The sequence below is a fragment of the Pelodiscus sinensis genome, chromosome 10, assembly GCF_052426305.1.
Source record: "Pelodiscus sinensis isolate ZL-2025 chromosome 10, ASM5242630v1, whole genome shotgun sequence".
In the NCBI taxonomy this organism is placed as follows: Eukaryota; Metazoa; Chordata; order Testudines; family Trionychidae; genus Pelodiscus; species Pelodiscus sinensis.
In genome coordinates, this window is record NC_143061.1 from 46,096,046 (window position 1) to 46,122,664 (window position 26,619).

Sequence of the window (26,619 nt, forward strand, 5' to 3'; positions counted from 1 at the left end):
TCCCGCGGGGGATATTTAAATCCCCTGCGCATTTCCCTATTCTGACTTCTCTCATTTCCATAGCTATTACGGGTTATGTGGCCAGTGTAGTCACAGCCATCTAGTTTAATCTTGAAACCAGATAGATCTTTTGCCCCCACTACTTCTCTTGGAAGGCCATTCCAGAACCTCACTCCTCTAATGGTTAGAAACCTTCGTCTAATCTCAAGTCTAAACTTCCTACTAGCCAGTTTATATCCATTTGTTCTTGTGTCCACATTGGTATTAAGCTTAAATAATTCCTCTCCCTCCCTGGTATTTATCCCTCTAATATATTTAAAAAGTGCAATCATGTCCCCCCTCAGCCTTCTTTTGGTTAAGGTAAACAAGCCAAGCTCCTTAAGTATCTTTTCATAAGACAAGTTTTCCATTCCTCGGATCATCCTAGTGGCCCTTCTTTGTACCTGTTCCAGTTTGAATTCATTCTTCTTAAACATGGGAGACCAGAACTGCACACAGTATTCCAAATGGGGTCTCACCAATGCCTTATATAATGGCACTAACACCTCCTTATCCCTACTGGAAATACCTCGCCTAATACATCCCAAGATCGTATTAGCCTTTTTCATGGCCATGTCACAATGGCGGCTGATGGCTCCTTCCCTACTCCAGGTCACCATCCAAACTTTCTGATGCAGGTCACAACCCCCTCCTTCTCCCAAACATCCTCTCAGACCTCACACATTCTCCTGCATCCCAGTTCCTTACCCCGTATGCCCTTCTGTACCCAGCTTCCATCCTATACCCTGCACCTTCTCCACAGAAAAGTGTGGCTCTTGACCACTTTCCAAAATCTTGGAGTGGCCACCCACCAAAAATTATTGCCCACTTTGGACCATGATTTCTCTGTGCATATAGAGGCTGATCCTTTGCTTTCTAAAGTCATTGAAGAAGCTCACATTGACTTCCGTAGTGAAGGAACAGGACTGCAATACCCAGTAAAGTCTGTTGCTCAACATTTGTGTATTAATTCAATTGATTAGTTAAGAATGCCCAATAATTACTTTGAAGGTTGCTGGGTTCAGGCCTAGTATTATTTAAATTGTTATGTAATTGGGAATCCCAATGTTCACAGTTGCAGCACTCACATTCTAGGAACTCTTATATTTACAAATATAGCTTATTAATGCATCTCTCATATCCATGCCACCCAGTGATGTTAGAGTGTGTTACATTGATGCTGCTATGTTTGATGTATGCTCTGTAAGTAGCAGCCATATATGTTTTAGCTCATCATCTAGGTGAAACGTCCCAATCATATATGTGCTAACTTGGCCTTTAGTTCAACATATAGGATGTGGCCTGCAGGTCCCTTGTATTACAATCAAAATATAATATAAACATATTTATAAACAAATAATCAAAAACATAAGAATGTAAGAAACTTATAGGAAAAGATACAGAGGCAAGCAAGCAGGCTAGCCTATAGACTACAAGCCAGTAGTGGTTTCACATGTATTATTATCTTGATTTTGCACTGTTGAGCTGGGTGATGAAATTCCTGGTGATTCTAGTGATACTGTATTAGGACAAAGAGAAGAGGACTCTACATAGTATGTTGTAAATCACCATTTGACATGTCCAGCACCTCATTAATACAGATGAAAAGTAATATGTGATAAAAACACTTTTCTGTCTCTCCCAACTTAATCCATAGAGAACTGTTTTCTAGTAGAACAACAGAAATAAGTGTTCAGTTGCCATATCTGAGTAAAAGTCTGTTGTAAGTGGTATGTAAACTTCAGACAATCTTTATTTCTTGAAGGATTCCTCAGTAATGCTAAGTTTTTTGGTACCACATTTCATAAAGGATCTCTGTGCTCTGAGTGGCATCTCTCATACTCTGCTGTACTGAGCAAACAATCGTTATTTGTGCCTCTAAGAAACATTCCAGTCATGTCTTAACACAACTATTTTGAAAAACTGTTTTAGAGACCAATAATTTTTGTTCAAGTGTTTTACCTGGAGGTCAATGAAACTCCATATCTGAGTTTCTGCATGTAGACAGTTTTGTTTATTGTGTTTTGGATGCTACAGTAGTGATATTTTTCATGAAGTTGGATATGACTGTACTTTTCTGTATAGTAATAGAAATGTAGCCGTGTTAGTCCTGCATTTTGCTTCAGCTACACCAGACTATGTAGCACTTTAAAGACTAAACCATCTTGTTAGTCTTTAAAGTGCTACATAGTCCTGCTTTTCTGTATAGTGATTTTGGAAATGGTAAATATCTTTTCCGAGAGTACTGTATACATTTGTACCTTGTATGTTTGTGCCAATACATTTTTGTTTAAGAAGATATGTGTATGTTTTATATGCACGTTACACATGAATCTGCAGCCCCTTCTGTGATGGGATGCAATTACAGAAGTCCTCTTGGGTTGTCTCCTTGATGTGTTGATCATTCCACTAATACCCAACTTCCTGCTCCCTGGGGCTCCCGACCACCTTGTCCTGCTGGCCAGATCCCCTGATCTCCCCCAAATAAGGCAGATTTTGGGTTACTTTCTCCCTGAAGAGCAGCACAGACACTGAAACAGTTTAACTCCAAGTGTGCTCAGCTATAAGGGCTCAGTACCCAGGAAACCAAAACCGCAAATAAAAATGTCTGCATAAAATGTTTACACAAGGAAAGTTCATATGGTCAGCTATCTTTATCAATGAAAGAGATATGCACATTGGTTGCTCCTTCCCCCCCAACAATTATTTACAATGGGCTTGATAATTAAAGAGAGTTTTAAAGTATAAAAAGTAGGATTTTAAGTGGATACAAGTGAAAACTGTCAGATAAAAGTAAGTTACAAAATAAAAATGAATTAAAAATACTTAGCTAGTTCTAATCCACTAAGAAACTTGTTACATGCAAATTCTTACCCTAAACAACTGTGCTTATTTCAGGTAAAAGCTTCAGATCAGAGTTGATCTTTTACTCTGACTTGGGTCTACAGCAGCCATGTCCAAAGTCCGGCCCGCGGGCCAATTGCGGCCCGTGTTCCGGTTTAATATGGCCCCACAGGTAATTTGGCAATATCTATCTTTTATGGCCCCCAACGAATCCATATGTATTGAGATGAATACATTGTAAAAATCTCCGTTAATGTCAGTTGGTCTAAATCAGTTATAAATATATTTGGACACAACATGTATACTTGGTGTTATGTTCCTGTTCATATTTTTTGAACTTAAAAGTTGACAGACAACCTTTATTACCAATAATATGTAATGTACTTTACAGTGTTTCTGACATATATTTCAGCTTCCTGGATTTTTTTTTTCATCTGGCCTTCAGATATGAAAGGCAGAGTGATTTAACACCTGTTTAGATTTGTCATCCATGTGACGAAATGAAAAGTATGCCGTTTGCAATAACCGTTGCATAAAATAGTTAATTTGCATTTAATTTTAATGGTTCAAAGAACGTCAGGCAAAATGGTCGGCCCTCACGCATGTTCATTTAATCAAATCTGGCCCTCTTTGAAAAAAGTTTGGACACCCCTGGTCTACAGTGTCAAAGTTCTTTGTTTCCTTTTAGGCTACATCTACACTAGGAGGCTGCATCTAGACTGGCACGATTTTGCACAAATACTTTTAACTGAAAAGTTTTTACGTTAAAAGTATTTGGGCAAGAGAGCGTCTATACTGGCATGTGCCTTTGCGCAAAAGCATCCATGCCAGTGTAGATGCTCTCTTGTGCAAGAAAACTCCGATGGCCATTTTAGCCATTGGGCTTTCTTGCGCAAGAAATCAACTTGGCTGTCTACACAACTTGGCTTATCTCTGAGCAGGCACGTTGGAGTATTTGCGCAAGAACCACTGATTTATACAGTACAAAGTCAGTGTTCTTGTGCAAATACTCGCAGCCAGTGTAGACAGGCAGCAAGATTTTGTGCAAAAGCACGCGCTTTTGCGCAAAATCTTGCCAGTCTAGGCAGCCGGAAGGCTTGGCAACAAAAGTGCTGTCAACATGCAAAAGTTGCCAAAAGTGAAAACCAGTCAAACTGGTTTTTCTGCCTCCCATTGCCAACATTTCATGGCCACATTGCTTAAACCCTGTTGACAGATAGAGCAAAGCAACGTGAGTAAGCATCCCAAAGGGCATTGTGGTGAGAAGGCAGAGCTGTTCTGTGCGCTCTCCATGCTGAGGAATGTCAAAGCAACACAGCTCTCTCTCCAGCCCTCACCCTGCAGCAGCAGCCTGCCTGCTGCTGAGTTCCTAGAAGGCAGAACAGGAAGGAGTATTCTTTGTTCCCCAAATGGAACAGATCACTCAGCTGTCACATATTTCCTGGAGCTTTTAAAAGTGAAGGGTGCATGCGTGGAGGGCAGCAGAGATCACAAACACTGAGCACAGCTATCAGGACAGGTATTGTGGGATACTGGCAGAAGCCAGTTCTCTCAACAAAACAAACAGCTGAGTTTACACTAGTTCTTTGTAGACAATAAAGAGAGGGGAGAAGACAAAAGTCTTTCTCAGGGATGGAAGCTTTTTGTCTCACAAGTTGCATGGTAGTCACATTATCATTCTCACTGTTTTGTTGCCAAAAGGCAGATTTTGGTGACATAACATGCCAGTGTAGGCAAGACCTTTGTGCTAGGTAGTTTCAAAAGCAAGCTGAAGACAAGAGGCTGATTGCTTCCCATTGCTTAAATAGACTTACCCTCAGGGCAGAAGCCCCTTGTTCTGCATCTCCCATCCCCATGGAAAGAAATTACTCTGTGCAGTAACAGTGGTTCTTCGAGGTATGTGTCCCTGTGGGTGCTCCACTCAGGTCTTGGTGTGTCCCTGCGCTAGGGATCGGAGATTTTTGGTAGCAGTGCCCCTCGCGCCACACCTGCGCACTCAGCACCCCCTCCCATCCACACACACCCATGGAGCTCTCACGTGGCATGAGTCTCATCTGTTCCTTTTCTACTTGAAGTCTCTGTGGACTCCAAGCAGAGGGGAGGATGGGAGAGTAGTGGAGCACCCACAGGGACACACATCTTGAAGATGTGGAGGGTATTGGCCCCTTGTGTAGGGCCTAGTGCTGTGTGAAAGTATGGTGTGAGGACCACTAGGCTGCTCTACAAATGTCTGCCAATCAGGGCCGGCCTTAAGCCGATTTGGCTGAATCGGGCCCCATACCCGAGGGGGCCCCACGACCCTGCACCCAGAAGTCGGCTCGGCCGGCTGGGCTCCCCATCCTTACCTGTGCATGCTGCTGGCTGCTGCTGCCGCCATGCAGGTGGGTGGGGAGATGCCCGGGCATGACATGACGTCACGCCCAGGATTTTGAAACTGAAAAGGGGGTGGCAGCGGCGCACGCAGTTTGGAGTCTGGCCCCGCAGAAGGCAGAAGGTAGGGGAGGGGGAAAACTGGGGCGAGGTGTGGGAGAGGAAGAGGCTTGTGCGGAGGGGGAAGAAAGGGGAAGGTACCAAGAGACAGGCTGGAGGAGAGACAAATGCCAGGGGGCCAAGTGTAGACAATGAGGGAAAGGGCAGGAGGGGAGGTGTCAGTAGGAGGGGGGACAGGGTGCTTCTGGGAGAAGAGAGGAGAGGGGAAGGGCATTGGGGGCTGGAGGAGGAGGTGCTGGGAGAAGGCTTGAAAGAAGGGGTGGGCATGCGAAAGGTGGGGATGGAGCAAGTCATGTATGAGGGCACAGAGGCATGAGGGAAATGGGGACAGAGTGGTGAGGGGATGGGCATCAGGGAAAAAGGGGGCAGGAGCAGTGAGAGAAGGGGGAGGCACGAGGAGGGTGCAGGGCTAAGGGAAGGTGCATGTGCCAGAGGATTCTGGGGGTGAAGCAGAAGGGCAGACACCTGCAGGGGAGGGACCAGCACCAGAGGAGAGAGGCAGGGCAGGTGTGTAGAGGGAGGTGTTAGAAGACAGGTAGCTCACATGATCAGAGTGGGGCTACTGGAGGAGTGGGCACAGGGGGGAGAGAAGGGCTGGTGGAGGGGGGCAGGACACAGGAGAGCTGAGGGCAGTGAGAAGGGCAGGAGTCAGGACAGCAAAGGAGGGTGAGGAGTTTGGGGGCAGCAAGCACCAGGGGAGATGATGGAGTAATGACAGGAGACATGGCAGCAGAGAGGAAAGGTAAAGGTTTATAAAATATTTATTAATAACATGGTATGCTGCCCATGGCCAGTTTGTTTGCTCCCCACGATGCAGTTTGGGTTTATGCGAGGATCAACATGTGGCCGGCGAGTGGGAGCCAACACAAAAAAGTAGTTAGTATATGATCTTCTGTTGATATGTATTTTAGTAGTTAAATTCTTGGACTGTCATTGCTCATGAAAAGTGCTGTCACATGGTTAGAAATTGGGTAAACATTGCATTTTATTAATATCAGCAGAACTGACTTAAATGGGGCCTGTGTGTTGTGTAGTCTTGTCTTAATCTTTGTATTCATGCCTGTCAGTGTGAGAGAAGCTATCTGTATATATTTGCTTGCATATGCAACCACACTTAAGTTGAGGCCTTCAGCATGTTCTGTAAGTATCAGTGTAGTCCCTGGGGCTTCCAAAGTTGAGTTGCCCTAGCTCATCCCTGACAGGTGTCCGTCTAACCTGGTCTTAAATATATGCAATTTAAGCCCATTGCTTCTCATCCTAACCTCAGAGGCCAAGCAGAACAATTTTTCTTCCTCCTCCTTATGATACTCTTTTAGATACTTGAAAGCTGCTCTCATGTCCCTTTTTGGTCTTCTCTTTTCCAAGGTAAACAAGGCCAATTTCTTCAGCCTTGACTCATATCTCATGTTCTCTAGACCTTTCATCATTTGTGTTGATCTTCTCTGGACTTTCTCCAATTTCTCCACATTTCCTGAAATGTGGCGCCCAGAACTGGACATGATACTCCAGCTGGGGCCTAATGTAGATGGCTCATTCCCTGCCTAGGGGACATGAGACTGGGCGGGTTAATTTCCAATCCTCTTGTTTATTCTTTTCCTAAGCAAGGAGGTCACAGTAGTTCTGAAGGGGGTTGCAGAAGGGATGGAAGCCAGATCCAAGACCAATGAGCCCTGGGAAGTGGGCCCCTTGAAAGGAGACTGGACCTGTGGATGCCTTGGGGGTCAGCAGCAAGGGACTGCTTTGGGAAGCCTCCTCTTTGGAGGTAACTGTGGCAGCATTGAGATACCACCCAGAAGCAGGTGCCACAGACACTAACTGTGGATTCATGGGACGGCTCTCACAGATCTTGCACATGCATAAGAGGATAGATCTGCAGGAGGGAGGGCCGTGGCGTAGTGAGGGGGGCGGAGGGGTCAGTTGCCCCTGGGAAAAAAATAATATAAAATGTAGCTAAAAATAGATGTCACACGTTTTTAAAAGGAATACTATATCTCCTGCCTTTTGTCTATTTTTGTCTCTTTAGGACCCCAGTTAAAATTTTCAAAAGCACTTGCGTGACTGAAGTCATTTTTGAAAATTGGTCTTGAAAATCTAAGCTCAGATTTCCAAAGGTAATTAAGCTCCTAAAGATACAGTTGCCAACTCGGATCTTCAAAGATATCTATTTGATCTTAACACACGTTTGAAAATCTGGTTATAAGTGTTCTAGTCAGTTCTGAACATGAGATGTAGGAGACCTGTCCTAATTCCTTCAGGCTTTTTATTTTTAAATTTGAACATTTATCTACACTAATTTCCCTCCTTTCTCTTTCACTATCCAATAAATCCCTGGATCAAAATTATAGGTGCTTTGTGAATATGCTGACTTGAGAGTGGAAAGATTTCATATTGTCATGTATGATTCTTGGTAACCCATCTCAAATATAAAAAACTAGGATGATACCTATTTATATCAGGAGCTGTTGAATTCAGTTTACCATTTGCAGTATCTCATTAGGATGTTTAGTGGAGAAGATATTGTGGGGGTGGTTTTTATTTATATTGTAGGCAAAGCATGGGCTCACAAGAATTCCTCCATTGTTTTACCATAAGTCTCAAAACATCTGGGCTATGTCTACACTGGGATGATCTTGCGCAAATACTCTTTAATGCAGGAGTTCTTGCATTAAAGTATTTGCGCAAGAGAGCGCCTACACTGACATGTGCCTTTGCGCAAGAGCATCCATGCCAGTGTAGACGCTCTCTTGCGCAAGAAAGCTCCAATGGCCATTTTAGCCATTGGGCTTTCTTACGCAAGAAATTCACGTAGCCTGTCTACACTGGCCTCTTGTGCAAGAACAGTTGCGCAAGAGGGCTTATTCCTGAGCGGGAGCATCATAGTTCTTGCGCAAGAAGCACTGATTTCACACGTTAGAACGTCAGTGTTCTTGCGCAAGAACTCCCCGCTAGTGTAGGCAGGCAGCATGTTTTTGCACAAAAGCGGCTGCTTTGGCACAAGATTGTGCCAATGTAGACATAGCCTTGGTGTTTTTCTAGGCGTGGAGTCAATTGATTATGTAGGAATCTCAGATTTCATTTAAAAAAAGTTCTCTATACTTCTGGGCCTTACAGCTAAGGAGGAAAGCTTTAAAACATGAACCCTAAATAATCAAGAAACAAAAGTCCAATAAAAATTCAACATGTTTTATTTTTAAAATATCTTATGATTTGTAGACCATTCTCATAACTTTGTGTAGGTGGTCCTTGTGATTTTTGGTTTGGCAATACTGCTTTTTGACTGGTGAATTTAGAGCGGTCTCTCCCTTCAGTTTCCCTTTCCACCCTCATTTTGTCACAGGTCATCAGAGAATCATAGAGGCAATGGAGAGTAGGGTGAGTTCATGACTATGGCTAATGACTGGTCAGGGTGACTAACTATTATCAGCCAGTGATCTGAATGAGCTATCTACTGCCATCTGTTAATCAGCTGTAGGAAAAGGCTTAATGAGTAGACCTTATTTATATAGCTATACCTACTTTGCCACAGAGACCAGGAGACACACTTGCTGTGTCAAGGTGATCAATTTTGGCTCTTTTGGGTTGAAATTCACTTAAGACTTGGAGCTGGGAGAGTGAAATTTTATCCATACTGTATGATTAAAAGGTAAAGGACCTGAACTTAATATGACGTGGCTTAGGGTCTACCATAACTTGAACACTAAGCAGAGGATAGTGAGTCACATCTAACTGAAAATCACAAAAGATGGAAACAGGTTTTATTTCTGCTGGTATAGAGTCTATTTGGGAGTCCTCAATTATATCTGACACTTTACATCCAGTGTTTAAAGGCAGAGTTGACTAGAATCAATTGAGAGTCCTTGACTTGTCTCAGTGATCACTTGAGCAAAAATCATTGATAAAATCTTGTGTAGACTGACCTTGGACTCAACATGCAGGCAATATGTGTTGAAGAGCAGTGCAAAGGAGGCAATGGTGTTGAGGTACCATATTACCTAGTGAAATCATTGGTGCTGAAATGACTAAAGAGTGAGCCCTAATTGGCTGTGGTGGCTGTCTGCCCCTAAGTTCATAAACGGTACTTATGGAGCCTGTAATCCACTTGGATAGGTGCTGTGCTGAAACTAATGTTCCTGTGCATGGATGTCACCAGGGCTCGACAAATAATGTAATCTACTCGTCTGTGGCAAGTCCCCCTTGTCTAGTGCAGGTATGATTGTTGCTAAGGCCACCATTCTGAATTGTGATGTGAATGAACTTGTTGAGTTTCCTGAGATCGAGGATCAGTCTCCACACCCTGATTTTTTGGCTGTGAGGAAATAATTGGAGTAAAAACCCTTTCCCCAATGTTCTTTGGGGACGGGTTCTATAGCTCCTAAGGTAAGTAGTTTCTGCACCTCTGCCCATAACAGGTTGTGATGGACTGGGCTGGGTCTGAGCACCACTGAGGGCATCCGCTCGGGGTGAATTGCTCCTTACAGCCCCAGACCAGAGACCTTCCCAAATAGACCACAATCTGGTCACACCACGCGAAACCTCTCAGAGACCCCAGCTACCCCTGTGCCACAATAAGCCCCGGGCCTAACACACAGGTGAGGGTTTTTCCGGTCCCAAGAATCCCAATCCCATCTACCCCACATGGGTTATTTCAGTCCCAAGAAACCAGCCACGGTTCCCAGTCAATTAACACTATTGATCTTACCCACAAGATCATGCTGGGCCATTCCTTTAGAATCTAAAGGTTTAGTACTAAAAGAAAGAGAAGCATGAGAGTAAGGTTGTTAAAGGATAATACATTACATACATTGAATCACCCAGTTCGATACAGGCTCTTAGCAGAGATGCTATAAACTGCCATCCTAAAAGTCTCTGGTGTACATCCTATGTCAGAATGGGTTCACGGTTCTTTCCAGCTCACTGTTCCTTGCGAGCTTCATCTGGAATCAGTAGCTGAACTGAAGATAAGATGGAGATTGCCACATGGCACTTATATATCTCTCCTGGAATCTCCCTGGCCAGAGCAGGTCACATGGTCAAGTGACCTGTTTCACACGCTGGCAGCCATTATGCCCTGGCTGGTTTGCACGTAGCCAGATTTCCAGACACATTCCTCAGATGTGTATTCAACACCTAGAGATCCATTGACCATGGAGCTTTGCTAATTAGCACAGTCACTGGCTGAACATTCTTTGCCCATGCTCTGTCTCGGACAAAGAACCTTCCAGAATAAGCACAGAGTACATATTTATAACTCCACATACAGATATTATACAATTACATGAATAGCATATATAGAATCAATAGAATGTAAGCTTTCATTTGAAACGTCACATGGCACCCTTTCTACAGACTTTGGGGCAAACACCGCCCCCATGGGTGCAGCAATGATCTTTAAAATCCAGTAACATGACACTGGGGCTCAGGAGAGGGATCTCTGAAGAGGGACAGGGCAAGGAGATGGGTAGGGGGCGTGGAAGTAAAGGGGATCATATAATCCGAACTGATAACTTCTAGGACCCATTTGTCTGTGGTAATTTGGCCCACTGATGGTAGAAAGGTCTCAGGTGGTGACCAAAGGTGACACTGGACTGCACTGGACTTATAGACTCATAGACTTTAAGGTCAGAAGGGACCATTATGATCATCTAGTCTGACCCCCTGCACTGCGCAGGACACAGAATCTCACCCACCCCTCCTAGAATAATCCTCTCACCTATCTCTCAGATATTGAAGCCTTCAAATACTTTGAAGACCCCAAGATGCAGAGATCCTCCAGCTGTGATCTGTACCCCATGCTACAGAGGAAGGCGAAAAACCTCCAGGGTCTCTGCCAATCTACCCTGGAGGAAAATTCCTTCCCGACCCCAAATATGGCAATCAGCTAAACCCTGAGCATGTGGGCAAGACTCATCAGCCAGACACCCAGAAAGTTCTCTATAGTAACTCCTATCATCCTTCCATTGACCTATTTCCCACTGATAATGAATGGTCAATTAGTTACCAAGATCATGTTATCTCATCAAACCATCCCCTTCATAAACCCATCTAGTTTATTCTTGAAACCAGATAGATCTTTTGCCCCCACTACTTCCCTTGGAAGGCTGTTCCAGAACCTCACTCCTCTAACCTTCGTCTAATCTCAAGTCTAAACTTCCTACTAGCCAGCTTATATCCATTTGTTCTTGTGTCCACATTGGTTTTAAGCTTAAATAATTCCTCTCTCTCCCTGGTATTTATCCCTCTAATATATTTAAAGAGTGCAATCATGTCCCCCCTCAGCCTTCTTTTGGTTAAACAAGCCAAGCTCCTTGAGTCTCCTTTCATAAGACAGGTTTTCCATTCCTCGGATCATCCTAGTGGCCCTTTTGTACCTGTTCCAGTTTAAATTCATCCTTATGAATGGGTGGTCGTTCAGACCCACAACCAAAACTTCAAATTTGCTGCTTGTTAGAGGTGGACTGATTTGTGGAGGACTGGTTTTGCTGATTCCTCCTCCTATTAGAGTGTTGTTTGGGCCTCTTGTCATACGGCCTCTGTTGCTGCCGTTAAGGGTTATAACTATAATCCCTTCATTTTTGATAGGGAGTGTATTTATTCCTCTTATTGGTAAGGGTGTACATCCCCAAGATGCGTAACGTTGTACGAGAGTCCTTTATGCAGTGTAGGACCTCATCTGTATTCTTAGCAAAGAGTTGTTTCCTCTCAAAGGGGAGATCCTCCACCCTTGCAATTCCCTTGGGATGACTGCAGCCACAAGGCCCTACCCATTACTATGGCTGTGGCTCTGGTTCTAGTTGCTGTGTCTTTGACATCCATAGCGGCCTGAAGAATAGTGTTAGCTATTGATAAGCCCTCCCTCATAATACATAAGAAAGGCTGTACTGGATCAGACCAAAGGTCCATCTAGCCCAGTAGCCTGTCTGCTGACAGTGGCCAGCGCCAGGTGCCCCACAGGGGGTGGACTGAAGACAATGATCAAGCAATTTGTCTCGTGCGATACATCTCCAACCTCTGAATAACAGAGGCCAGGAACACCATTTCTATCCCCTGGCTAATAGCCTTTTATGGACTTAACCTCCATGAAATTATCTAGCTTCTTTAGTTTTAAACCTGCTACCCATTAATTTCATTTGGTGTCCTGTAGTTCTTCTATTATGGGAAGTAATAAACAACTTTTCTTTATTCGTCCTCTCTACACCACTCATGTCCCAAGCAGCACTTTTCCCAAAAAGGCCCAATTAGGCACAGCATGAGGCTATAAGTATCAGAGGCAGCCTGCTATATCCCAGTTCCAAAGGCAACTAGTCCCAGTCTGTAGCTGCACTCTAACAGCCCCGAGACTGGATCAAACACCTCCACAGCAGCCTGGCTCCCCTTCTCCAAAATCCAAGGGTAGAGTCCCAGACTGCTAGGCCTCTCTTCTCATGCAAATGGAGAGAGCCTGATCTCCCTCACAAGCACAACAGAACACCCAATCAATGCAAACTGCTGCATGGCTCCTGGCTGAAGTCAGAAGCAGCTTGGTTAGAATCAAAGCTCCTGAGATACTGGTTTCATCATGGCAAGAACAGAACTGCAGCAGCAAATGCTAAACACAAAGGTGAGCAGTCACTCTCCTAGGCTTCTTCTCACTATGCAGCCAAAAGCTTCATATGCTGCTATTCTTCTCCAGGCTCAGCACACTGGTTGAAAAGGCAGTTCACTCTTCTCTACCCCTCCCCCACTGCTATTCTTTTTTGCTCTACCAACAGCAATGCAGAGGTTTATCTGGCAGTTCTACTAGCAGGACTGAGAGCTTCTGCAGCACTTTCCTCCCCCACAAATTCATGGATATAGGCAGGCTCAGGGAGTGATGGGTGGTGAAGGAAGCTTGGAAGATTACTGCAGCTTTCATCATGATCTGCCCTCACTCTCACAGGTTGCTATGTTACAGAGGCTGGGAGGAACAAGTCCTTCCTGACTCCAGGAACCACAGAGCTGATCAGGCAGGGGGCTGCTGCCCCATGCACATTCAAGTTTGCCCAGCTTTAGATGTTTCAGTGCTTCACTGCAAGAGCAACTGAGCTGAGCTAAAGGACACACCTGGGATCTTTCCCTGCTGTCAAGAAACAAACTTGAGGTATCACTCCACAACCACTGCTTAAATTACACTCGTAACTTTCCCATTTTTCCCAGGTCTCCAAATCTGGGGAAATGGCAATACCCCAGAGAGGCCATCTAATCTTCCCTTTATCCTACTTGTGTGAGAACTTTAGTTGAGGAATACGAAACACAGTATGGTGATTTGGCAATGCTTGTAGAAGTTAGATGGCTGAGTCAAGGTGAAATGTTAGATCGGTTTCTGGATCTACTGCCTGTTGTATGAGTGTTTTTGGAGGCAAACAATCACCAGGATTTACTATCGTGCTTAGACAAAGACATTCCTGCTAAACGTGGCTTCTCACTGATATGACATGCACTTAAATGCAATCTTAAACTTCAAGGCAAAGAAAAAACCTGCCTTCTTTGATGTATGATGTTTCTGCATTTGAAACAAAACTTGCCCTTTCTGCAGATCATCTTTGTGATAAAGACTTAACTTGCAAGTGACACACATGAGAAAGTGCATCTTTGATTTTTTTTAATGGTGTACGTCTCAGAGCTAAAACCGAATTTTATTCTCATTTCTAGATGTCAAATCCCTGAAGACAGTTCTTGAATTTACTGAAAATCCATTTTCAGTTGAGGTAAAGGCAATCTCACCTTCAGCAGTGAGATTTGGTGTTGAGGGCCACATTTGAAGAAACAAAATACAGGACTATGTAGCACTTTAAAGACCAACAAGATGGTTTATTAGATGATGAGCTTTCGTGGGCCAGACCTACTTCCTCAGATCAAATAGAGGAAGAAAATAGTAACAACCATACATACCAAAGAATACAATTTTAAAAAAATGAACACATGAAAAGGACAAATCAAATTTCAGAACAGAAGGGAGATGGGGGGGGGGGGGAAGAAGGTAAGTGTCTGTGAGCTAGTGGTATTAGAGGTGGTAATTGGGGAAGCTATCTTTGTAATGGGTAAGATAGCTAGAGTCTTTGTTGAGCCCCCCCCGTGTAGAGTGTCGAATTTTAGCATGAATGACAGTTCAGAGGATTCCCTTTTAAGTGCAGATTTAAAAGGCTTCTGAAGCAGGATGCAGGTAATTAAGTCGTGGAGACAGTGTCCTTTCTGGTTGAAATGGCAAGAAATTGTTCCATGCTGCTACAATGGAATACAAGCCTGATGTGAAATGGCTGGTAAAAAGTTGGAGCACACAATTTTCACATTACTGGAGTGTAAGTACAATCAAATTCCAGAACTGTATTGGCAGTTTGATTTGTTAAAATTGTGAAGCCAAAACAAAAGAGTAGTCAATATTATGGTTTTTTGCTGATGTGTTTTATTAGCTACATTCCTGGACTCTCCTTGCTCATTAAAGTGCTGCCATATGGGTGGAAATCGGGTAAATATTGCATTTTATTAATATCAGCAGAATGGACTTAAATGGGACCTGTACGTTGTCTAGTCTTGCCTTAATCTTTGTATTCATGCCCATCAGCTTTTTACACTATTTGCATGTATATGCAACCACACTTTGGTTGTGGCCCTTGGAATGTGTTGAGTGTATCACTGTGGTCCCCAGGTCTTCCAAAATTGAATAGCTCTGATGTACAGAGTATCAAAGTTGGTTAAGGCTCCAAAACTGACACCTCAAGATATGGGATTGAAAATATCTTGCTGCTGACTGTTCTAAATTTACAGATAAACTTAAAATATGGCTTTAATTGGTATGTTATTTTTTTCTGTATATAAGAATGAGAAACACTGTTTGTCAGTTCAATTCTAAGTTATCACCTGCAAAAAACACAGGCGTTTTCAAGTGCCTAAGTAGTCTCTGGAATGAAGTCATGGTTAAAGCTGCTCCATCCATCCCCACCAAAACCGGATATCATATCCCTGCACATCCAGCCTGCCAAGTCACCATATTCAGCCTGCCGCAATCCCTTGGCCCAGTGGTAGTCTTAGGTAAGCTCTGTCTGCCATACCCCCACACATCAGGGCAGGAGCCATGCCACATACCTGGCAGGAAAGCTTTGGTATGTAAATAATTTTACAAGCTAGTGAAGATTCAGGTTTCATTCAGAGGATGATCAGGCTTGTACAGAAGTGAACATGGACAATATACATGTCTAGACTAGATGAGCTTTCAAGTATTTATTCATAGAGCCATTGGGCAAGAGAGAGATCCTGAGCTATCCAGTGCCCACATCCATCTATGGATGATTATAGGAACTTAGATGCCTAACATCCTTGTGATCCACAAATCCTAAGATATTTATTGTATAGATGCCTGTTATCTTAGGCTGTGATCCATTAGGAAGAGAACCTCCTAAGCTAGCAGAAGGGAGACACTAAAATAAAATTAAAAAAAAAAAAAGTAGGTTAAGTCATTCCCATCTCATGTTGAAAGGTGTGTAAGCCTAGGCCAGGGCTACTCAACTTTGGAAGCTCCAGGGGCCACAATGATACTCACAGCACATGCCAAGGGCTGCAACTTAAGTGTGGTTGTATGTATATGTGTATATATATATATATATATATATATATATATGCAAATAGCGTCTTTTGCACTGATGTGCATGAATACAAAGCACTTCCCACAATGTTCCCAGCACCTCCTCCCTCAGGCTAGGAATGCCAACACCCTGTACCTGTTTATTCCAGCTAAACCATCTGCTTGCATCTTTCAGCGCTCACTCTACCTGGGACATGCCTCACTGTTGTGGAGCATGTTCCCAGTGGAGGCCATGTTCAAAGGATCCCACCCGCAGGCCACGTGCTGAGCCCCGCGTAAACCTAAAGAGGCCATGGGCTGCATGTTGAGTAATCCTGATTTAGGTAGAACTGTCCCATCCATAGGACAGTTTGTGATGGCTGTCTGGACTACGTACATGAGGGGGATGCTGTGGGGCCTAGGATAGTTGGGGGACTATTGGGATGTGTTATGGCTCCGTCCCCACTCCAGCACAATAAATGCAGAAGTGGGGGCCAGCAAATACCCCAAAACCTTATCTACCAGGCTTTGGTATAAAACTTCCCCCCAAAATCTAACAATCTAGATTTTGGGAATAAAATCCTTTGCTGCCACCACTCAAGTGATAAAGAAATCAGGGGAGAAATCACTTAGGAAATCTCACCCTTAAAGTAAAAGCCAGACACAATTAACCAATACCAGGTTAATAAAAACAGAAAAGAGAAAGCTGTCATCATTACCACAATCTTCCTGTTGCAAGCATAATGACTATATTGAAAGGTAACAACTTATACACTCATGGGCTGTGTCTACATTGGCACCCCTTTCCGGAAAAGGGATGCTAATGAAACACTTCAGAATTGCAAATTCCATGGGGGATTTAAATATCCCCCGCTGCATTTGCATGAACATGGCTGCCGCTTTTTTCCGGCTCAGGGTTTTGCCAGAGAAAAGCGCCAGTCTAGACAGGATCTTGCGGAAAATAAGGCCTTTCCTCTATCACCCAAAGGAAGGAGTGGCAGGGGGACCACACAGGCCCTCCCTACTCCACCATGTCCCAGCCCAGGGCTCTGATAGTGGCAGCCTTGCAGCCTCTAGGTCAGCAGGGATCCAGGCTGTTACACACCGACAAGATTAAGGGTCAGCATAGGTCCAGGCTGCAATACACTGCCCACCTGATCTCCATGTCCTCAGCCACACCAAAGTCAACTATCCCTGGGCTGCTTTCCAGCCCCCAATAGCCTACCTGATTCTGGCAATGCTCCAGTGGGTCCTCAGGCAATAGAGAGGCTGGTAGGGTATCCACAGACTCTGGTTGAGGCAGGGCTCCAGTTGGGCTAGCCCAATCATTGGTGCCCAGCAAGGGACCCAGCAGGGTCAGTGTGGATTCAGGTAGTAGCCAGTGTCTCAGCAGGCCAGGCCAGGCCAGGCCAGGCCAAGGCTCAGGGGTTGGCAGGAAGTCCAAGCAGCCCAACCCAGCTTTCTGGCCAGGAGCAGTACAGCCAAAGCCTTCACTACAGGAACTGAGGCCAAGCCTCAACTTAGCTGCCTGATTCTGGCTGAACCCATGGCTCTTATAGTCCCAGACCTGCCCTCCAGCTTCCTGTGGGCAGGGCCAGGTGTGGCTGGACCTGCCCACCAAGGGATCATAGAGGGTGCTTCCCCTTCCAGGTCATTGGGTGGCTACGTTGCTGTTCCAGGCTCATTACAGGGTAGCAGTATGGGTCAGGCCTGCTCGTAGATGTGGCCACAAATTTTGTATCCGTGCAAGGCTGTATTTAAAAGCTGTACTAGTTAAACCATGTAGTTTTTCCACATTCACTGGATTTTAATAAGGCTGTTTTACATTACATTCTCATAGCCAGGGGCGGCCCATGCCTATAGGCAAACTTGGCAGCTGCCTAGGGCGCCAAGTTAAATGGTGCGCCAAATTCCCTGCCACTTCCCCTTCTCCTTCCCCTAACACCTAGCTTCGGCCCCAGAGGAGGAGTGCGGCGGCTCCCTTCGCCGCAGGAGGAGTCAGCCCCGGAGGAGGAGTGTGGGGAGTTGGCCCCAGAGGAAGCAGTGCATGGGGGCCGCAGGGGAGGAGGCGCATGGGGGGTTTCCCTGTGCCACGGGAGGAGAGGAGTCTGCCCCGGGGGAGGCACGCACTGTCTTCCCCTGCACCGCTGGAGGTAGGGTTGGCCCCGGGAGAGGCACGTACGGGAGTTCTCTGGCCGTGGGAAGAGCGGGTCAGCCCCAAGGGAGGAGGCGCACAGGGGTTTTCCCGCGCCACGTGAGGAGAGATCGACCCCGGGAGAGACGTGTGCTGGCTTTCCTCGGGGTGGGGGAATCCTGTGAGGAGGTGGGTGCAGGGGACTCTCTCCCCCCACTGGCACCCTGTTCCCTCTCCCCTCTCCCCTATCCCCAGCCACAGATCTTCATCCCTAGCCAGAGAACCAAAAACCTCAGCCTATATCTGCCCTTGGGGTGGGGGTGGGGGTAGGGGGGGGTGGAGGTGCTGATTGCATGGTTCGCCTAGGGCCCCAGTTGCTGGCAGCTACTCTAGGGCCGCCCCTGCTCATAGCAAACTACAGATATGTGATCTAAATGAAATTATTATAAGATGAATGCAAAAACTGGTTAAAACAGTATTACAAGTAGTTAAGAAAAACTAGGGGAAATGCAGTAGGATCCTTTTGGCTCTCTTTTGTGTGTACATGGAATTCGGTATTTTCTTTAATTACTTGGGTAGTGGAGCAAAATGCAGGACAATGTAGCACTTTAAAGACTAACAAGATGGTTTATTAGATGATGAGCTTTTGTGGGCCAGACCCACTTCCTCAGATCAAATAGTGGAAGAAAATAGTCACAACCATATATACCAAAGGATACAATTAAAAAAAAAGAACACATATGAAAAGGACAAATCACATTTCAGAACAGGAGGGGATGGGGGGGGGGGGGGGGGGGGGGGGGGGGGGAAAGGTAAGTGTCTGTGAATTGATGATATTAGAGGTGGGGAGAATGGGACGTCTGTGAGCTAATGCTATTAGAGGTGATAATTGGGGAAGCTATCTTGGTAATGGGTAAGATAGTTTGCGTATTTGTTCATTCCTTCCCGGAGAGTGTCAAATTTTAACATGAATGACAGTTCAGAGGATTCTCTTTCAAGTGCAGATGTAAAAGGTCTTTGTAGCAGAATGCAGGTGATTAAGTCACTTAATAGGCAAGTCACTGGCCATGCGGAGCCCCGCCCCTTCTGACACGGATTGACTCCGTGCGTCTGCCCGCGGCTCCTGCTGACGTCAGCCACAGTTTCAGGTGGGAAGACAGGTCGCGGGATGCGGTCGCTGCCCTAGTCAGCCGTTGGGTGAGTATTTTGGCCGGCTGCGGCAGACTGGTCCGGAATGGGGAGGGCTGTTTGCAAGCCAAACGGCTGAGGCCGCTTCTGGAAACATGGTGTCACACGTGAGGCTTATGTAAAATGAGCGATTTCTGCAGGAGCCAATGGGACTGCGAGTGCTCCCTGTCGCGTGCACAGTCGGTGCTTCGCTGGCCAATGGGCGGCGCGGGGAGGTGGCTTTGCTGAGTATAGTCACGTTTCTGAGTGTCTGAAGTCGGTGCTGAACTGGGTCAGTGGCGTTGTGAGGAGTCTGGGCGCTTGGTGAGTGAGTGGGAGCGGCGGCTCCTTCCTCCCTGTTATGTAACTGAGGGGGCCTGTGCCCGGGGGTCAGGCGGGCTGCGCCGGCGGGGAGTCGGTGTGGCGGGCGGGCGGGCGAGCGAGGGAGACGTGGCGTGGGATCTGCTGCCGCACGGACCCGGAGCCCCCTGCCCTGTTTGAAGGCGGGTGCGCGAGGAGGGCTGGTTGAGTGAGTGAGTGGGGGTACGGGGTGGGGTGGCCCAGGGCGGTTATGGAAGCGGGGGCGCCCGGGGGCTGGGTCAGAGCGGTTATGGGAGCAGGAGCTTGGTGACTGAGAGGAGTGGGAGACAGCTGGGTGGTGGCTGCTGCTTGAGGGTAGGAGTAGGGTGTTTGCAGTGGGTGGGCTATAGCAGTGTTAGGGCGGTAGAGATGTGTGTGTTGTCTATACTGGGAGGCTACATCTACTTGGCAAGATTTTGCCCCAATACTTCTAACGCAAGAGTTTTTGCATTAAAGTATTTGTGCAAGAGAGCGTCTACACTGGCATATGCTTTTGCACAAAAGATGTGCTTTTGCGCATAAGCATCTGTGCCAGTGTAGACGCTCTCTTGCGCAAGAAAGCTCTGATGGCCATTTTAGCCACTGGGCTTTCTTACCCAAGAAATTCATGTTGCCTGTCTACACTGGCCTCTTGCGCAAGAACAGTTGCGCAAGAGGGCTTATTCCTGAGTGGCAGCGTCATAGTTCTTGCGCAAGAAGTGCTGATTTCACACATTAGAACGTCAGTGTTCTTGTACAAGAACTTGCGGCCCGTGTAGACAGGCCCCTACCTGCAATTCATAGCTATTTTGCGCAAAATCTTGCCAATGTAGATGTAGCCGGAGTGTGTGTTTTGCGTGTCTGTTTCCCTGTGATTTATGGCTCTCATCTAGTTCCTCTTCCATAGGGAGTGGAAAGTAGTGGCCCTGGGACTGCAGTGAAGCTCAGACCGTTCCCGTGCAGTGAAAGCCAAGCTAGACTGTCGTTTTAATCCTTCCAGTCTGTTGTTAAGAGATAGGATGATAGGCAAGAAGTTAATCACATTTAGGACTTCACTTGCACTTAAACTGATGGTAGATATGACCTTATAATCTAGCTATTGCTGTCTTTCGTTAATCTCTGCTGTATTCTGTTAAGCGTACTGTATTCTGCTTTTCCAATGGGAGCATTGTACAATATTGTAGCAGAGTTGTATGTTGCTGACCATGGAATACTTTTAAACAAGCATAACACTTACATAAGTGATAGATATATTTTCAGAAGGCAAACTCTAAAGTCAGACTGTAACATTGCAAAATCTTCTTTATGTGCATGCAAATACAATTGTACTGGCTAGCTAAATCTAAACTACGTAATTTAAATAACTCCTAGATGAGGCAGGCAAGATGTTTAGTCTTTGCTGCTTTTATGCATGTTAGCACACTCTGGCTGTGTCTAGACTGGCCAGTTTTTCTGGAAAATCAGTCTACACTGGCTGCTTGAATTTCCGCAAAAGCACTGACTTCCTACTGTAAGAAATCAGGGCTTTTTGTGGCTATACTACACTGTTCCTGTTCGGGCAAAAGTCCTTTTTGCGCAAAACTTTTGCTCAAAAGGGCCAGTGTAGACAGCTGAGATTTGTTTTCCGCGAAAATGGCGATGGGAGCTTTTTTGCGGAAAAGCGTGTCTAGATTGGCCATGGACGCTTTTCCGCAAAACGTGCTTTTGCGGAAAAGCATCCGTGCCAATCTAGACGCTCTTTCCCAAAAATGCTTTTAACGGAAAACTTTTCCGTTAAAAGCATTTCTGGAAAATCATGCCAGTCTGGACGTAGCCTCTGTGTAAAAGCTATAGGATGCTATTACTTACCTTTATGTATGTTAACAGGTAGTCAGTTAATGGTTACCTGGTACTCCTGGGAGCAGCCTGATGGCCCCACGCACAGGGCTGCTGGCTCCCAGCTGCACAGGGGCCTGCAGGGGCAGCCGGGAGCTGTGGCTGCACTGGAGCTGCCCCTTCCTTTGGTGAGGGCCACTCTAGTTCAGCCCCAGTAAGCGGAGGGGAGGGGCACTCTAGCCCCCCATGGAGGGGCCTCCCTCCCACACCGCCTTTTATCCATTAAACATAGTGACAGCACTGCATTTAACCAGTTAAATGAGATTTTATATTCCAACTTACTTTACATGCATGTACATTTTGTAAAACCATTAATGTAACTGTGGACAAAACTGGTACGTATTTCTTTTAATAATTCATTTTTAATAATACACTGAATAAATTACCACTTGAGGGAATTTTGTTACGTGGTCTTGCCTATAACAGGATATCTAAAAGATGGTTTTATGGTGCCTTCTTTGGTGGACCAGGGATGTAAAAAATTGTTTAACAAGGTAACATAGTTAAATATGCTGCGGACTCTACAGTACAGGTTGAACCTCCCTTGTCAGACACCCTTGGGCATGGGGCTGGACTTGATGACCTCCTGAGGTCTCTTCCAGCTCTGTGATTCTAGGAGTGGTCCCTAACAAGGGAATTTACTGGACCAGGGGAGGTTAGAAGTCCCGCGGCTCTCTTCTTGACAACTGCCCTGAGACCTGACCACCTCTGGCTCACCTGCCTGGGTCTGCTGCTCCCAGACCTGCGCAGGGTGGTAACTGCTCCCAGGGTTTTTAGCCCTTCGTGCACAGTGGTGACAGCAGCTCCTCCCAGGGTTCCCCAAAAACCTGGAAGCAGCTGGGCAGGAGCCGCTCCCAGGGCTCTCCACTTCCAGGTCACTGCCCCTGCAGGTTGTCTCTGACCAAACGGACTCTGCTACCAACCACTCTCATCCTCTGTGGCTGGAGCTTTCTGGTCTAGCAACATCCGTGGTCCTGCTGGACCAGAGAGTCCTGGATGAGAGAGGTTCAGTCTGTACAAAGTTTAGCTTTATACTGCAGAGCCCACAGTAAAGCCTCCACCCTGGGAGCAGAGCTGGCAGCGTGCTATGCAGCCAGCTCTCCAGGAGTGGGCCGCCAGCCTCTGCTGACCCACTCCTGGGGAGCCATAGCATGTAACCTGCAGCCAGTGGGGCTGGGTCGGGCCTGCCATGGACAGGGGATACTCTGGCCAGGTAGCTGGAGCAGCCCTTACCTGTGATGTGCCCTATGGGGCTGAAGTCCAGAGTGAGTGGAGAACTGCTCCAGCCCTTGCCCCTAGCTGAATCTCAACCACATAATTCAAATAACTCCTAGATGGGACTGGCAAGATGCTTAGTCCCATTAAGGGTAAGGCTTACCAGTCTACAGGTTAACCTTTTATGTCCCTGTTGTGGAAGCTAAAGCAGATTATTTGTGACTTTCATAATTGTTTCTAGTTTAGAGACTAGCGCAGCAGGATTTTAAAGGAATATATTTTTAATTAATTTAAGACAGGTGCAAAGTGACTTTTCTGGAATAGAAATGTAAAGTTCTAAGCTACACGATCTTACATATTCAGATGGTTTTTTATTTTACATTAGAAATATTCATAAACTTTGTATCATACTACAGGCAGTCCCCGGGTTACGTACAAGACAGGTACTATAGGTTTGTTCTTAAGTTGAATTTGTATGCAAGTCGGAACTGGCTCCAGATTCAGCCCCTGCTGAAACTGATCAGCAGCTGACTACAGGAGTTGCTCTGCCCCTTGCTTCCTGGAATCAGCCGCTGATCAGTTTCAACAGCGGCTGAATCTGGACTCCTGGGACAGAACAGCTGGGGCACTGCTGGGTAGGTCCCCGCAGGACCAACCCGGCAGCACCCCAGCTGCTCTACCCCAGGCGTCCCGCAACAAAAGCCTGGTCTGCTGGGGGGGGGGGGCGCACTAGCTGCGCCCCCTCCCCCCCCCCAGCAGACCAGGGAGACCCGAGAAAAGCCGTGGAGGCGCAGAGGTCCCACCGCCTGTACGGCTTTGTTCCTGTCTCCCTGCTGTGCTGGGGGGAGTCCCCCCCCCAGCACAGCAGGGAGACCCAAGCAAAGCCGCACAGGCGGCGGGACCCCGCTGCCCGTGCAGCTTTGCTCCTTTGCAGCGGGTCCCGCCCCCTGTGCAGCTTTGCTCGGGTCTCCCTGCTGTGCTGGGGGGGACTCCCCCCCAGCACAGCAGGGAGACAGGAGCAAAGCCGCAGAGGTGGGGGACCCCGCTGCCTGTGCGGCTTTGCTCCGGGGCAAAGGAGCAAAGCTGCACGGGCAGCGGGGTCCTGCTGCCTGTGCGGCTTTGCTTGGGTCTCCCTGCTGTGCTGGGGAGTCCCCCCCTGCATACCAGGGAGACCCGGAGCAGCTTTTCTTGCCCCGGAGGACGCGGTGGCGGGACCGCTGCACTCTGGGCGGTCCCGCAGCCCGCGAGCTCCGGGGCAAGAAAAGCCCCATTCGTAAGTGCGGATCCGACATAAGTCGGATCCGCGTAAGTCGGGGACTGCCTGTAATATTATTGTTTAGTAGGTAACATAGGGAAATAGAACATATATTTTTTTCTAATTTTAATAAAATGGAAGGTTTATTTAAAGTAAACATAAATTAAAATACAGGCAGTCCCCGGGTTACGTACAAGATAGGGACTGTAGGTTTGTTCTTAAGTTGAATTTGTATGTAAGTCGGAACTGGTACATATTGTAGGGGAAACTCTAGCCAAACATTTCTCAAGAGCTCAGTTTTATTCTCCCACACCTCACTTCCCTCAGTCCTTTATTCTCAAGCTGAGGTGTCTGGTGAGAAAAGCCGCTCTGCGTCTCCCTGGTCTGCTGAGGGGAAGCAGCTAGTGTGGGGTTGCCTCACCCCGTTTGTAAGTAGGGATCCAATGTAAGTCGGATCCATGTAACCCGGGGGCTGCCTGTACCACATTTCTGATTCTTTCTCCTGCTATTGTTTCAAGATTACCATAATTGAAAGTGGAGAGAAAAAGTGTTTCTGTTGCTCATTTGACTGCTTTAGTGTTTCCCTGTTGTCAGAATGGACCTTTCATATAGCAATAAAGAATACTCCTAGGGGCATTCAGCATCACAAAGTTCTGCACACTTTGTTTTAAAATTATGCAAATGTTATTTCTCAAAATAACCCTTTATTTTGAGAAACACCAATTATTTTGATATTTAATTCTCTCCTTCAGTGGGATTCCTTCACAGGAATTTGTGTCTGGAGCAGGGAGCATAGTCTGTAGGTGTTCCTGACTATATCTTCTATGTGCAAACTGAGCTCTGCAGGGTCTGCAGCTGCTAGTGATGGCCAGAAGTACTGTAGCCAGTTTCTGTTGGGAAAGAAATTCTGCGCACATGTTAACTTCTGCACAATTCTGCATTGGTCAGAAGTACAGAATTCCCCCAGAAATGAAAGGAAAGAAAATAAAAAGAAAAATTAGAACAATTATTCTAAAATCAGCTTTGGCATGGGATGGTGGGGTTAGGGACAACTGGTGCCTGCTGAAAGAGGGGGGCACAATTTAAAGGTTCCCTCCCCAATAGCCTGAGTCATGCATGTCCTCCCCAGACCTTCTTACCCTCAGCAGCCCCTACCTGCAATTCATAGCTATTTGCTGCTGCCTCTCCTTCGTGGCACCATGTGACTGAGCGGAGCCAGTGGGCAGATGGTCCTTATGTGACAGCTTTCTCCTCCCCCCACTCCCTTGCAGTATTTTGCTTCTGGTTTCTTTGCAGTGGGGAGGGCAGACTCATAGCTTCATCTGCCAGGGCTTCAGCAGGAGTGGGGCTGAAACCCTGTGCCTCAACAGGCATGCTTCACAGGGCAGAACATCTGAAGATTGTTATATGTGGCTCTCAGGCTCAGCAAGCTTGGTCACCCATGGAGTATGGCTAACAACCTGACTTTCTTATGCTGTTTTATCAGGCCCTTAATCCCAGGTGCAATTGTAGAGCAGGTGAACCTCACAGGAACATTATGTACTAGTTTAAAAGAGAACTGCTGGTAGTGTATAATTTTTTTTGCCACCATTATTTTGCAATATGTCAAGTGAGCCACTAACACACAGTACTTGAAGCAGTTTGTGTGGATTACCATTGTTTAAAAAACATTCCTATGCTTATAACTATGCAAGCAGCATATATTAAAGAAAATTCTGGAAGTACTAAAGAGCTAAGTATTTATTAACCTTTTTAAACAAATGTACTATCCATTATTTATTAATAGTTGATGTCTCTTCTGAAACTTGTGAAATAGTCTTTAAAAAAAAATCAGACCACTATTATTTTCTCCATAGGTCTAGAAATATTTTTATCTGCAAGAAAACAAAGACTGAAATGAACTAGAAACCACAGTTTACTTTCAATAAAATTATTTGGGTGCCACCCAAATGCTGCAGTATATTTAAATATATATAAAATCTCGAGATTATAATGTTGCAGGACTGAACACCACTGCAGGTTACAGCAACATTTGGAATTGTTGAGTATTTATGAATATTTAGATGGAAACACTTCTGTCTTAAAATCTTGGAAGGAAAATTTGTGATCAATACTGAATTAAGCATTTCTGTTGTGAAATTGAATATATTCTATGACATCAGACTTACTTGAGATGTGTCTCAGAGTTTTTTGTTGGATCAAATATAGTGGAACTGGTGTTGTAGACTGGATTCCTTGCTATAGAAAAATGTCTTTTACTATTGCTATTTTTTAGTGGTATCTTTATATCTGAAAGGCTTCTAGTTGAAATAAAAATACATATATTTAGTGAACTACTCAATGTAGGAGAATTTATTTCCAGACTGAAAAACTGTCCTTGTCCCCTTTGTATTGCTGCAATATTGTACTGTGTTAATGCATCTCCATAATGCCACTTATTTGCAAATCCTGACAGGGCTTTTTTGGGCTGTACTAATTAAAAACTTAAGTATTTGAATTTTTAGGATCAACTAATTTTCGACCAAGTCTGTCTGGGAACCTCATCTTTTTATATTGATTTATATCATCCAGAGGAAAACTTAAGCAAAAACATTAATCCCTGATTGCCTAGGCTTAAAAGAAATTATATATATTTTCCCCCATATTCCTTAAATAATATTTTAGCAGTTTAAGAAGGGTTTTTGTGCT

The 26,619-nt window shown here is 45.7% G+C and overlaps 1 protein-coding gene across 7 annotated transcripts in view; it reads left to right on the forward strand.

The window, feature by feature from the left end:
- Nucleotides 1-19,161: 19,161 nt before the first annotated feature.
- The window catches only part of PER2 (period circadian regulator 2), a 136,285-nt gene continuing 128,827 nt past the window's right edge, over nucleotides 19,162-26,619 (forward strand). For 3 of the 7 annotated variants that reach the window (XM_089780871.1, XM_089780875.1, XM_089780873.1), the window contains exon 1: nucleotides 19,414-19,571. The gene's annotated coding sequence lies outside the window, so the exon portion shown is untranslated. Of the gene's footprint in view, nucleotides 19,278-19,413; nucleotides 19,572-26,619 lie in introns of those variants that run through there. The other 4 variants (XM_089780876.1, XM_089780872.1, XM_075937512.2 and 1 more) reach the window with 4 other exon arrangements.